The sequence below is a fragment of the Pongo abelii genome, chromosome 5, assembly GCF_028885655.2.
Source record: "Pongo abelii isolate AG06213 chromosome 5, NHGRI_mPonAbe1-v2.0_pri, whole genome shotgun sequence".
NCBI lineage: Eukaryota > Metazoa > Chordata > Mammalia > Primates > Hominidae > Pongo > Pongo abelii.
The window spans coordinates 47,202,501-47,215,614 of NC_071990.2; the positions used below are offsets into that span (position 1 = coordinate 47,202,501).

A 13,114-nucleotide genomic window follows, 5' to 3' on the forward strand; every position below is an offset into this window, starting at 1 on the left:
AGAACTTATAGACCATCTCTGAGAAAATGGATGATTTTTGCAGAAAGTTGCTAAGTTTTATCAAGAGCAGCTGAGGTTTGATCTACAGTCACACATCACGTTGTGTTGGCAGTTCGGTTACATATTTTTATTTTTTAAATCTTATCCTTTTCCCAATATATGTATTCACATTCACAAATAGGATATTCATTCACTGGACAAATGTTTCTGGGAAACTACTTTGTGCAGAATACTATCTTAATGCTGGGAAACTCATGGATGATTTCTTTCTCACAGCAAGTTTATTGTTGTTGGTGATGATGATGATACTATTGCTATTTTTAATTGCTATCTGTTGTTGAGGACCACCTCCAGCACAGGGTCTCTGCTGAGTGTTTTTTAACAAGCTTTTTAAATGCACAATGTCATTTAATTTTCACAACACTCCATGAACTAGTTAGCTACTCCCATTTTAGAGAAGGAGGCTCAGAAAGGTTAAACAGCTTGCCAAACCTGGTTTAAAATCTACATAGATTGAAAGTCTAGCAAATTGAAAAATTTGAGGCAGACTATGAATCCCAAACCCAGTTCTTGTCACTATACTATACTATGCTTCAAGATAGGCTGCTGAAACATAAATGAAAGGTTAAACATACAATGGTTCAAATGATGGTAAAAAGCGATATAGAATTCTGTTCCAAACTGTAGTCCAGACCAAGGGTACAATTCAGCAGGAAGAATGTTCCTGCATACATGAGCCTGGACTGCAAAATCATTAACCTACCCAGAGAAATACAGGGAGGGACCCTTCTGCTACCAGTGTAAACACTTTTCTAAACAAAGCTGGTAGATATTTTCTAAACATTGTTTTTTATGCCTAACTAAATGTGCATCATACTTTGGAAGTACTTCTAAGGCAGTGGTCTCCATCCTCTTTGGCACCAGGGACTGGTTTCATGGAAGACAAGTTTTCTAGAAGACCAGGAGAAGCGGGAGAAGCAGGGGTATGGTTTCAGGATAAAACCGTTCAGATCATCAGCCATTAGATTCTCATAAGGAGCATGCAACCTAGATCCTTCGCATGCACAGTTCACAATAGGGTTCAAGCTCCGGTGAGAATCGAATGCCACCACTGATTCAAAAAGAGGTGGAACTCAGGCAATAACACTGGCTTTCCCATGGCTCATGTCCTGCTGTGTCGCCTGGTTCCTAACAGGCCACTGACTGGCACTGGTCCATGGCCCACAAGGTGGGGACTCCTGTTCTAAGGTGCTGGTTGAAAAATGCAGATTTTGCAGCATTGCTCCCTGTCCTGCTCCTACCTCCATCTTCCTACACACACAGGTTTCAATTTAATAGGTTCAGGTAGAGCCCAGAGATATGCATTTTGTCAGCATCCAGCCAGTTTATCTACTGCTCGTCTCTAGACCACACTTGCACAAACTGTGCTTTGCATCTCCATGTAAATATAAATATGTCATATAAAATATGTCATTACGGTTCTCTTATACTAATATATTATACATCTATTATTACAAAAACCCAAAGTAGAGATTTTTAAAAGGATGAGATCTTTCAAAATAAAGAGCAGGGCACATACTTTCTCTTCATAGTCCAACAGAGGGTGTAGCATACCATCTGCCACCCAGAGTTGAGTGAACCTCTGGCCTTGTACCCTAAGATGCATCCCTGTCTTATGAACTTCTGGGAGACAGGAGGTTGGGTGAAATCTGTACTGGCTCAGTGCTTAGGCTCATTCTCTGTGGCCACCATTGTTCCCCTTCAGACAGGTCAGTAAATCAATCTCCATGGCTTTGAAAGAAGAGTAGACAAGTTCTGCAGGTGAGCTGTGGAAAATTTATGCAACACCAGCATCGGCAGTGAAGTGACGATCTTGAAAACCCCACCTCAGGTGCATGAATATGCAGTGTCACTCATGACACATTTGGAAATTCTCCCTGAGTGATGATTTAAATAAAATGTGAAATCCAAGTGTCATTCATTTCTGCTTTTAAACAGGACTTTAAAACTCATATAGGAAGTGTTAAGAATTGTGATTTTGATTTTAAGAAAAAGGTAAAAGTTTGTTAGTAACCTATATGTGAGTGCTTTAAAGTTTCAAAAATTATATTAAAATTAAAATTTATGAACACATCCATCCTGAAAGAGAACAAGATGTTATTTTACTTAAAGAAGAGATAAATCACTTAAGTGACACTTTTGCATTCCTAACTCCACATGAAATACTGATTAAAAACCTAATGTGCCAGGTACTGTGCTAGGGGCGAGGAGTAAAAAGACGAATAAGATGGCATCCCTATGTCCTAGGAAAGAAGTGCATGTGAACAATTACTGAGATTTCAAACACAAAAGGCACTGTAAAACAGGCTTGGGACAGTGCTGAAAAGCACTTAGCAGGGAGATCAGTTCTGCACAGGGATGGGGTAATTGAAGAGTTCCAGGCTGAGTGAGGGCCCATGTCCCTCTTCTAGTCTTTACTGGCCTTAGACCATACAAATATCTTTGCACTCTCATTTGCAACACATTGAGTTTGTGTGTTTGTATATATGTATAAATTTGGTGACATTTAAAATGGGCTTAGGAAGATAGTTTACTTGACAGATGTATTAGTCTGTTATCACGCTGCTAATAAAGACATACCTGAGACTGGAGAATTTAAAAAGGAAAGAGGCTTAATGGACTCACATTTCCACATGGCTGGGGAGGCCTCACAATCATGGTGTAAGGTGAGAAGGAGCAAAGTCATGTCTTACATGGTGGCAGGAAAGGGAGCTTGTGCAGGGGAACTCCCATTTATTAAACTATCAGATCTCATGAGACCTATTCACTACCATGAGAACGGTATGAGGGAAGCTGCCCTTATGATTCAAATATCTCTACCTGGTCCCACCCTTGACATGTGGGGATTATTACAGCTCAAGGTGAGATTTGGGTGGGGACACAGCCAAACTATATCAACAGAGAAGGCAGGAAAGAGAAATCCAGGCAGAGGAATGAACCACAGCGGGAGACAGAATGAATGGAGAAGAGGTGGCTGGCCCGGTTATAGCCATTGGGAAGTTGAGGAAATGGCAGAGGGAAAGGAACCTGTAAAAAAAACTGAGAAGCTGCAGCCAGAGAAGAAGGAGGGAAGCCAGAGCATTGGTGTCCTGGAAGGCAAGGACAAGACTAGAGGAAGTGGAGAACAGTGTGAAGTCCTGCTGACAGTAAATGAGTTGGATTTGAGGATACAGAGGTCAAAGAGAATCTTGGCAAAAGCATTTGCTGAGGTACACTGGGGTAGCATAGACAGAACACAATGTGAATGGTTGGTGATGATGTGAAGACATGAATAGCCATATCCTTTCAAGAATTTTGTGGTGAGAGGAAATGATGATGGAAGTGCAGCTGAGGAAAAATATGGGGTGGGAAGAGCTTCTGCTCCTATTGTTTTAAGATGAGAAGGATCTAAGCATAATTAAATGCTAATAGGAAAGGGCCAATAAGAGGGGAGCCTAGTGAGGCTATGGGAATAAATGGCAGGAGCACGGGAGAGCTGAGCTCTGGATGCGGGGAAGGGTCCCTCTTCCCCTGGAACAAAACAGGAGGGCAAAAGAGATGGGTATTGAGGCTGATCCTGGCATAGATTTGGTGGTGAGAAGGCCAATGACGTTATTTCCTCCAAGAAGGCACAGCCGTTTCCTGAGAGCAGGCTGTGTGTGCAAGTGTGTACATGTGTATGTGCATGGTGCACACACTGGGCTTCGCTGGTGCTTGGAGATTTAAGGACGGTGAAGACACCATAAAGATGTCTCTGGGGATAATTGAAGAGTTCCAGGCTGAGTGAGGGCCCATGTCCCTCTTCTAATCTTTACTGGCCTTAGACCATACAAATGTCTTTGCACTCTCATTTGCAACACATTGAGTTTGTGTGTTTGTATATATGTATAAATATACGGTCTTGAATTTTCCTGCGGGCAGAATCTCTGGTTTCTCTTAGTACCTAGTAGAGTTCAGACACATAGAATATATTCAATAAATAATTCTTGGTTGATTGAAATACCTTTCAACTCATTATACCCCAGCTTTAGCCAATAAGTAGACTCCAAAGGTGAAAAGCAACTATAATTCTAAGACAGCCCTTCCCTAGGGACAGTGAACTGCAATTGAGTCATCATTTTTAGCATATGGAAATACATATTACGATAAAGAAACAAGTATTCTCTGGTCTGACCAATGATGGCTGCATGTCATAACACTGAATGAAAACCTTTTAAAATACAATACATTTTGTGCTTTACCTATTTCCTCTCCATTAACACACAAACATATGCACACTCATGCATACAAATGCACACATATGTGCACATCTGCGGGTGCACACCACAACCAAAACCCAAACATCTTTTTGCTCCTTAGATGGCTGGCAGCGTGAATTTTCTGTGATGTAAACGAAAAAGTGGTGGGCAGGATAAAGAGTTAAGTAAGCATCTCTAGTAATGCTTCAACTTGTTCTTTGAGGAGTAACAAAGAGAGGAAGCACAGGCTTTGTGGAAGGAAATTCCCAGGCCCCACTTCGGACATTCGCAACCTGCCCTGTGAACCTCTGAGGGGTGTCTGATAATAAACACTTGCAAACAAAACAATCCATAAAGGCATTTTTACTAACATTCTCACATTCTCACCAAAGGGCTACAGCACATTTTCCTGAATCTGTGGACCTTGGAGGGGGGACCTGGACATCCACCTGCCAGCAGAGGCCAACAACCCAGTCCCTGCTCAGGCTGCTGTTTGTACGTGCAGGTCCCCCTTGCTCCTCAGGCCTTTGATTGGGCAGGGGTGGTGATGGGGTTGTGGAATGCAGATCACAGACTCAACACTGGACAGGATGGGTGTGGACTGCTGTATGCAGACCTGAGACCCACCTCTTCATCTTCCACAGAGACCCCCAGACATAGCCCTGAGCATTGCAACTTTGAGTAATAATGCAGTGACCTTCCCTAGGAGTAGAAAGAACTTGACAAAGGCATGAAAAGCTCTGCTTGTAAAGTGTGCCAATTAAGTAACAAATTGGCCTTCTTTTGCTGTAGTAGCAAAACAAACAAAGAAAACCCCTGGAGACTTGACAGTAAATATTTGTGCAGAAGTTTCTTGTAAGAAGCTCAAAACATGTTAGGATCAAGATGCAAAAGCTTAAGCAAAAGTCTAGTTTGGGTGAGATTATTTGTAATATTATACCTTATTTATCCCCAAACTAATAGGATGTGAGATCTGTTATGCCCATTTCATCAATGAATAAATGAAGGATCAGAAACTGGCCTAGAATAATAGTAAAGTTCTGGGTGATTCTGGTATCTGATACTTGCTCTAGTGAGTGTGTGTGTGTGTGTGTATGTGTGTGTTTATTGGGGCTGTGTGTACACAGATTTATGGCTTTTTTAAAACAAAATATTCTTAAAATAACTTTATTAATTGCAATTCAAGCCAAGATCCTCAAATAGCATCGTTGTCTCCGGTCTAGACCAGAATTCACTTCACAGTACGGGTGAGATTTAGATCCTTGACTACAAAAAGAAAGCTGACCCTTTACTTGTGAATTGCCGTCACTGGTCTCTGGAATATTTTTGGATGACTACTCATTTGCATCTGTCCAGAGTTGGCGGGCAATCTCCCTCTTGACCCCAGCCCTCAAGACCACATTGATCCAACCGAGGTGATGACAGGTTCCAGATTTTACTCTAGGCGGGGTTAACATGAGCCTCTACTCAGGCCTCCTTCTGTCCTTTGTGCTGTAACAATGGGCGGAAACACAGCCTTGTTAGAGGAAATTCCCAGGGCCATGCTTTGGACATTAGACAGTGGCTTTGCTATGCTGGGTAGGCTGATGTGCATCTAAAAATAAATACGCTGGTCTGCAAGGGTTTCTATGATTTTGTCATGTACAGTTGATTATATTTCAAAGGATTTTTTTTAATTAGTGTTTTTAAGAAAGCTAACTTAGGTAAGCCTTGAGAATAAAATATATCATGGCTTTGTTTCGGTTTGAAAACATATATCATTTGCTTATAACTGTTTCTGTTGAAAGGACTGCTGCTTTTTTGCCCCAGGATCTCAAAGTGAGATTGAAGAAAGCAAAGGCATGCTGAGATGCTGCCCAAGCGGTCAGAAACATGCGAGGGTCCAGAACTGCAAGTTCTTTGAGTCCACAAAGGGTAAAGTATTAACAGAAAGCTCTGGGGCTGCCTGGAGTGGTTGATGATGTGTATAGGGTCTACCTAAGCCTAAGTCTTACTTCTCTAAAAGTTTCCAGATCCTTACTTCTCAAAGAGACTGCTCTTGAGGTGGTTCATGTAGCAGAAAAGGAAAGATGGGTAGAAGGCAGTAGCCAGTGAACTTGACTCACAGCAGGCAGACAGTTCCAGCCAGCTTTCTTCTCTCTCCAAAAGTCAAATATTCCATTCATAGTCCTTGCAACTTAGAAGACGGTAGAATCAGTTTCTTTTTCACATTTTAAAGTTAGACCTCGGAATGGCTAGGAACCCATATCCATGTAGCCATGTTTCCATTTTAGCTAGAGGAGAAATCAGGGCCAAAGCTCTGAGTCTTGCTGTTATTTGCCTGACTCTACTTGAGCTGAAAATGTACAGAAATGTGGCAGTTTTCCATCAAATAGGAATGTGTTTGCAGCACAAGAAGTAACCCATAATTTAGTTAAAGAGTAACCCAAGAAGAGTGGTTTACAGTGAACTTTTCCCTCCTCATTGTTCTCTTTCTTTTTTGCTCTTTCCTGGAAGTCCAGCCTACTCCATTGTTACTAAGACCCTATTTTAAACTTACTGCAGCAGATAGGTAGGGCTAGCTAGTGAAAAGTCAGCTATCCTCACTCTAGCCTGATGATTTTTTTGCAGACCTTCATTTGGTGGCTTGGATCACCGCACTGACATCACGAGACTCTTGATAGCTTTGAGCGGGAAGGGACCTTTGAGGTCATCACCCGGACTCCACCCATTATAGGCATCCCTTTGGGAACACCCCGGCCACTAGTCTGTCTTCCAGGGTGCTGGAACATTGCCCGGGACAAGGCGTTCACCACACCACAAGGCAGCTCACTCATTTTTAGATGATTCTGATGGTGGGTAAATCCTTCCACACATTGAGCTGAAATCTGTTACGCTATAATTTCCACCCATTGATCTTCTGTTGGCCTTCCCTTTTCCCACACAGAGCAACCTTTAAATATTTAAAAGCAGCCCTCGTGTGCTCAAGATGTACTTCTTACTTTAATTGTCCCCTGAATGCTCCTTCAACTGTTTGGTGAATGACAGTTTTCTCATTTTCACCATCTTGGCCAACCTCCTCTTTTAAGACCTGGTGTTTTTTGTTTTTTGTTTGTTTCGTTTTGTTTTGAGACAAAGTCTTGCCCTGTGGCCAGGCTGGAGTGCAGTGGCACAATCTCAGCTCACTGCAACCTCCGCCTCCCGGGTTAAAGCAATTCTCCTGCCTCAGCCTCCTGAGTAGCTGGGACTACAGGCAAGCACCACCACATCCAGCTAACTTTTGTACTTTTAGTAGAGATGGGGTTTCACCATGTTAGCCAGGAAGGTCTCGATCTCTTGACTTCGTGATCCGCCCACCTCGGCCTCCCAAAGTGCTGGGATTACAGGCATGAGCCACCGCACCCGGCCGACTTGGTGTTTTTTTAAAGGAACCTATTTGGCACTTTAGATGATTAATCTTCTTACAACTTTGTGTACTAAGTATTAGTTCATATTTTCAGAAACAAAACAAAGACTTGGAAAGATACAATTACTTGTTCAAGACAGGAGATTAAAAACCAGGTCTGCCTCTTTATAGCCCACGACATGCCTCTCATTAAAAAAGAAATATTGAGCCAGATATAGTCCAGGCTGATCTCAAATATAGCCTGAGATCTGTGGCAGGCCACTGGAAACCTCTCATGTAGGTTAATATCCCTTTTGTTATTACAACGTGTGTTTATTGACAGAGATTAAAGTGAACTTGAGTGGGTAAGAAATTACCAGCAGAAAACATTCAGTTGCTGAAAGGCAGCTGTAGGCAAGGTGGTCATTGTGGAAGCCTGGAGGCAGAAAGGTATAGGAGCAACAGGAAGCAAGAAGAGATTCTAGAGGTTCAGGAGGCATCTCATTTGGAAGCTCTGAACAATGGAGGGAGAAAAGAAGAAGGCTGGAAGAGAGAAATAGCTGTCCCTTGAGAGCGCCTTGGCAGTTTGCTTCAGCCTAAACCTGGTGGTTGTGTCTGTTTGCTTTCTCCCAAGTGTCCATGTGCTCTATGGGAGGGCAAAGCATGGGGAAAATGATACTATGCGCTCCTCCACCATTTGATTCTAGGTGAAATATGGCTAAGACACAAATCTTTGGGTGGAAAAAGGAGAATACCACATGTAGTCAGAAAGGGAATCCTTTTAGCTGTGCTGCAGTGAGGGATGATGTCAGGAACTGGCTATATGTCTATGTGCTTCTAGGTTTTTCCTGCACCACTTGGTAGAGCTACTTCCTCCTCTTTTCCTGGCTGCTTTCCTAAAGCAGGGACTGCTTAATGGAGGCCTTTCCTCCCTCCTCATCTAACCTGCTTCAAAGCAGTTCTGCACCCAGCAATGAATGCCTCATGGATTCCTCTGAGTTGCAGGGCACTGCTCTCCAGGAGTCACGGGCAAACTGTGCTCTTGGGGAAATACCAAAGCACAACGTTAATGTCAATGGCTGAACATGTGGGCATAGTAATAAAATGCTCTCTTAAGATCTCTTCCAGCTGGCTTGACTCGGAGAAACACAGAGCACCGCCTTTCAAATTGCCATGAAGCATGAGAGAACGTGAGTGTAGTGGCTCTGTGGATATGGTCTTCTCTTTGCACTCTGAAATCAGGGATTCTCTCCCCTGTGGCTCTCTGTCTTTTTCACCACTGGAAAAACTCAAGGTTCAGAGAAAAGTTGTGGACCTACCCAAGGGTCACATGGCAAGAGAGTTGCAGGTACAGGACCAAATCTGGGGCCCCAAAGCACAGTTCAGCTGTCTTTCTATTGAACCACACTGACTTCAAGCTTCAAGCTCTCGAGGCCTTTACTTGGATGTGCCAGCATTTGTTAGGGATCAGGCTTATTTCAGTTTTCCTTAATACTTCCATGAATGACAGGTAGCATAGAGGATGACAAAAAGTAAGTCCTCCAGATGAGAGCTGCATGGAGGCAGGACTCACATCTGTATTGTTTGCCATCATATCCCTAGCACATAGCACACTGCCTGCCCTGTGAAAGGGACTCAGTGAGTCCTTGACTTCGAGCGGCAGAGAATGAGGGGCACTGATAGGGAAACACCTAATGAAAGAGGCTGTCACACAGACGTAAAGAAATAGATTCTAAAAGGCATGGCACATGGAAAGTACTCAAAATATTTGGTGAGTAAATGAATCCAGCAACATTTCAGAAAGAAGAGTGTGGGAAAATGCTATAGGGATTAAAAATATCCTTGGAAGATTCATACTATAGGTCTTGATCTGATAATTAATTGGGGTTTTTCAGACAATGTACACATTCATTTGCTCATTCATTCATTCATTTAACAAAATTGATTGAGCAGAAGCCCAAAACTGTGCCAAGTGCTATGGGTTTAGACATAGAAGACCAATAACTCCTCAAGAGTCAAAATAAATATAGCAACTATCATTTAATGTGCTCAGGGATATGTCAAAACATTCCACCAACCACCAGAAAAATCACAGACCTGAGAATCGCTTAGTAGAAGATGGATGGAGGGGAATGAAGGTGTACAAACCAGGCCTTAATGGGCAATTGAGTTGGGAAGATGAATAGAGGTATCCCAGGCAGGGAGGACAGCACACACAGAAATAGGCAGGCATTAGAGCATTCACATATTAGGGAAATGCAAGGTACTTAGTTTAGTTGCAAAGTCAGATACTGAGAGGGTGAGGCTGGCAGGATGATAAGGAGCCGACTTTTGATTTTTCTACCCTCTGTAAGTGAATGCTTCTCAAACTTTAATGTGCATATGCATCACCCAGGTATTAAAATGCAGATTCAGTAAATCTGGGGAGGGAATAAAGAATTTGTTCCCAAGTGATCACTCCCGACTGATGCCTGATGCAGCTAGTCCTTGGACTACACTTTAGGTAGCAAGGCTGTAAGCAACAGAATGCAATAGAAATATTTCACTGAGGTCGGGCACCATGGCTCCCGCCTATAATCCCAGCACTTTGAGAGGCCAAAGTGGGCAGATCACCTGAGGTAAGGAGTTCGAGACCAGCCTGGGCAACATGGTGAAACCGCTTCTCTACTAAAAATACAAAATGTAGCTGGGCGTGGTGGTGCGTGCCTGTAGTCCCGGCTACTCGGGAGGCTGAGGCACAAGAATGACTTGAACCCAAGAGGCAGAGGTTGCGCCGAGATTGTGCCACTGTACTCCAGGCTGGGCGACAGAGTGAGACACAGTCTCAGAAAAAAAAAATTATATATATATATAAAATAATATAATTATATATTATATATTATAATATATATAATATATATCTCTATAATATTATAATATATTATATTATATATAATATATATCTCTATAATATTATAACATATTATATTTTATATATATCTCTCACTGAGAGTGGCATTATTAGAATTGCATATTCCCAAGACCCCTGTAGCAGGCTATGGAAGATAGAATGGAGGGAGACCGTATTGAGGTAAAATACATAAGTGGTAAGAAATTATGAGCATCGGAACTAAATAAGCTAGAAAAGAATAGTAAATGTTCAATAAATAGGTATGAATTGTTTGATATTCCATGAAGTCTGTATAAATTATTTCTCTTAAAGGCTCGTTGTGAAGACAAAATGAAATAATAAAAACATAAGATGACAAAAAAATCCAGAGAAATTTATAGTGGTACTTAAATAAGACCTGGCGCCTCTCTGAGTCTCAGTGACCTATCATCTTGAGCCTCAGTGGTGACCAACAAGAGCACCCAGCTAAGGAGTGAGCACCATCCCTGCAGACAACCACCACCACAGCCTCCGAGCCATCCCTGGATATTCATTTTCACTACTTGTATTGAATTTCAGGAAACCTCAGGAATAACAACTGTTTCACCACAAATTCTAGAAAATAATGTGGAAGTCCACCAGATCCCTGAACAAAGTACTCTTTGTTTTTTTTTTTTTCTTACAGCACATAGGCACTCTAAATTAGGAACACCTGTTTCTATTTCTGTTAGCAAATTCTCTGTCAAATCTAGTATTTCTTTAACTGAAAATCTCAGAAAGGAATAATAAAGAAATCATGGTAGAGGTCTATACTATTAAAAAGAAAAGACAGTTAGTAAAAATTGCCCCTTATGCAGAAGCCAAAAAAAAAAAAAAAAAACTACTTCTAATGAGATTTGCACTCCAAAGAAAATAAGAATCGCCACCATGATCCATATACTGGCTGGCATTCTTTATCCAAAGATGTACAGATTTGAAAAATCCATATGTCATATCCTGTCTCACTATTTGCCCCTCACAGTCTTGTAAATCAGTAAATCTCCACAAGACACACAGGTTGAGAGCATGAAGCCAGCTAGAAAAGCCACGTGGAAATGCACATCTATTCCGGAGCAGCTGGATTCACATTTAACATGACAAATCAAAACGATGCAGGTACCTACCTTTCTCTTCTGGGGTTTTCAGGCTCCTAAAATTTAACACCTTACTGCTGATCTGCCCAAAAACCTCTCAGGTGAGGTGAACCTTGAGGGCATCCCATTCGATCACACAGCCAGAGGAGGGTGGGGTCTCACAAGACCAGACTTCAAATGCTGGGGCTCTTGCGGGTTCCCAGGCTGTCAGGAGCAGAGGTGAACTGCCTTCTGTTCTCTGCTGCAGGAAGAAGCCGGGAGACACTGACTGACTGGAGGTGGGGGGCGGGGGCTTGGGGGAGGGAAGTAATATGGGGACTGTAATAAATAAGAGATCCTCTCCGCATGATTTCCTGTATTTGGTGCCTGATGCCTCTCTCTCCAGGCTCCCTAGAGGAAACAAGAAACTTGTCCTCTGGCCACTGGAAAGAAGAGAATAAACATGCTGAGAACTGTGAAAAGAAGCAGCAGGACCCCAGGCAAGGAGCTGATGGGCCAGCCAACTTTACCTTTTACCAAGTGCTTTCTTCCTGAAGTTCCTCTAAGTGTTTAACTCTGTAAAAGTCAAGAATGTCCTCATCTTCTTCCACTGAGCTGAAGCATATTCTGGCCCCAGTCCAGATGTCATGTTACACAGAGTAGCTGATGAGAGGAAGGTTAGAACAGGCCCCGGAAGAATCCATTCCCAGCCTCAGGCAAGACCCCCTAAGGCAAGCTCTGTCTTTGGAAAGTTTGATCTTTCTTAATCTTGGACTGACTCCAAAGTCCTCAGGCCATTTTGCCTTAGAGTTTAAAGAATTATCAGGAGGCCACCATCCATGGAGCGAAGTAGGACCCTCTACATCATTTATGGGGTTCCATGTAAAACGAAAATGTGATGCCACTCATTTAAAAATTAAGAATTTCAAGATGGTGACAACAGAACATTAAAGCAAGTGTGGGGACTCTCTGGAGCACAGGGCTCTATGCAACTGCACCAGGCCGTAGACTCACCAAGCCAGTCCTGGCTGTAGAAAGAAGGTAGGAACTCTGGGCCGTGCGGATTTTCACAAGCTGAGTTGTTGAGAGGCCTGGACTACCTCCATTGTGTTCAGCAGGGTGACAGTCAGTCCTCGAACAGCAGTATACTTGGAAGCTGCTGCAAGGTGGCAGAGGGGGAGGAGGGTGGATGCTGGGTAGTGGGTGTGAGCAGGAAAAGACCACAAACACAACACTGAGTAAAAATCACACAGTGGTCTCCTTGCCCATATTTTCCTTCACTTCCTATCCATTCTCCTCCCAGCAACCAGGGTAATGTCTCTCAAATGCCATCTTCATGATGGGATTCCCATGCTTAAAATCTTTCAGGAGCTTAAGGATATAGGCCAAACCCTTAAATGCACAATGGCCAATCTCTTCTACTTTCCCTCAATGCCCACTTTCATCTGCACTCTCCTCATGCCCTTTCTCATTCCCTCCTTCCCCACCTCTC

The 13,114-nt window shown here is 42.7% G+C and overlaps 1 protein-coding gene across 2 annotated transcripts in view; it reads right to left on the reverse strand.

The window, feature by feature from the left end:
* The window catches only part of ADGRF5 (adhesion G protein-coupled receptor F5), a 102,396-nt gene extending 90,517 nt beyond the window's left edge, over positions 1-11,879 (reverse strand). For both annotated transcript variants that reach the window (XM_054557610.2, XM_054557609.2), the window contains exon 1: positions 11,674-11,879. The gene's annotated coding sequence lies outside the window, so the exon portion shown is untranslated. The remainder of the gene's footprint in view (positions 1-11,673) is intronic.
* Between the last annotated feature and the right edge of the window lie 1,235 nt (positions 11,880-13,114).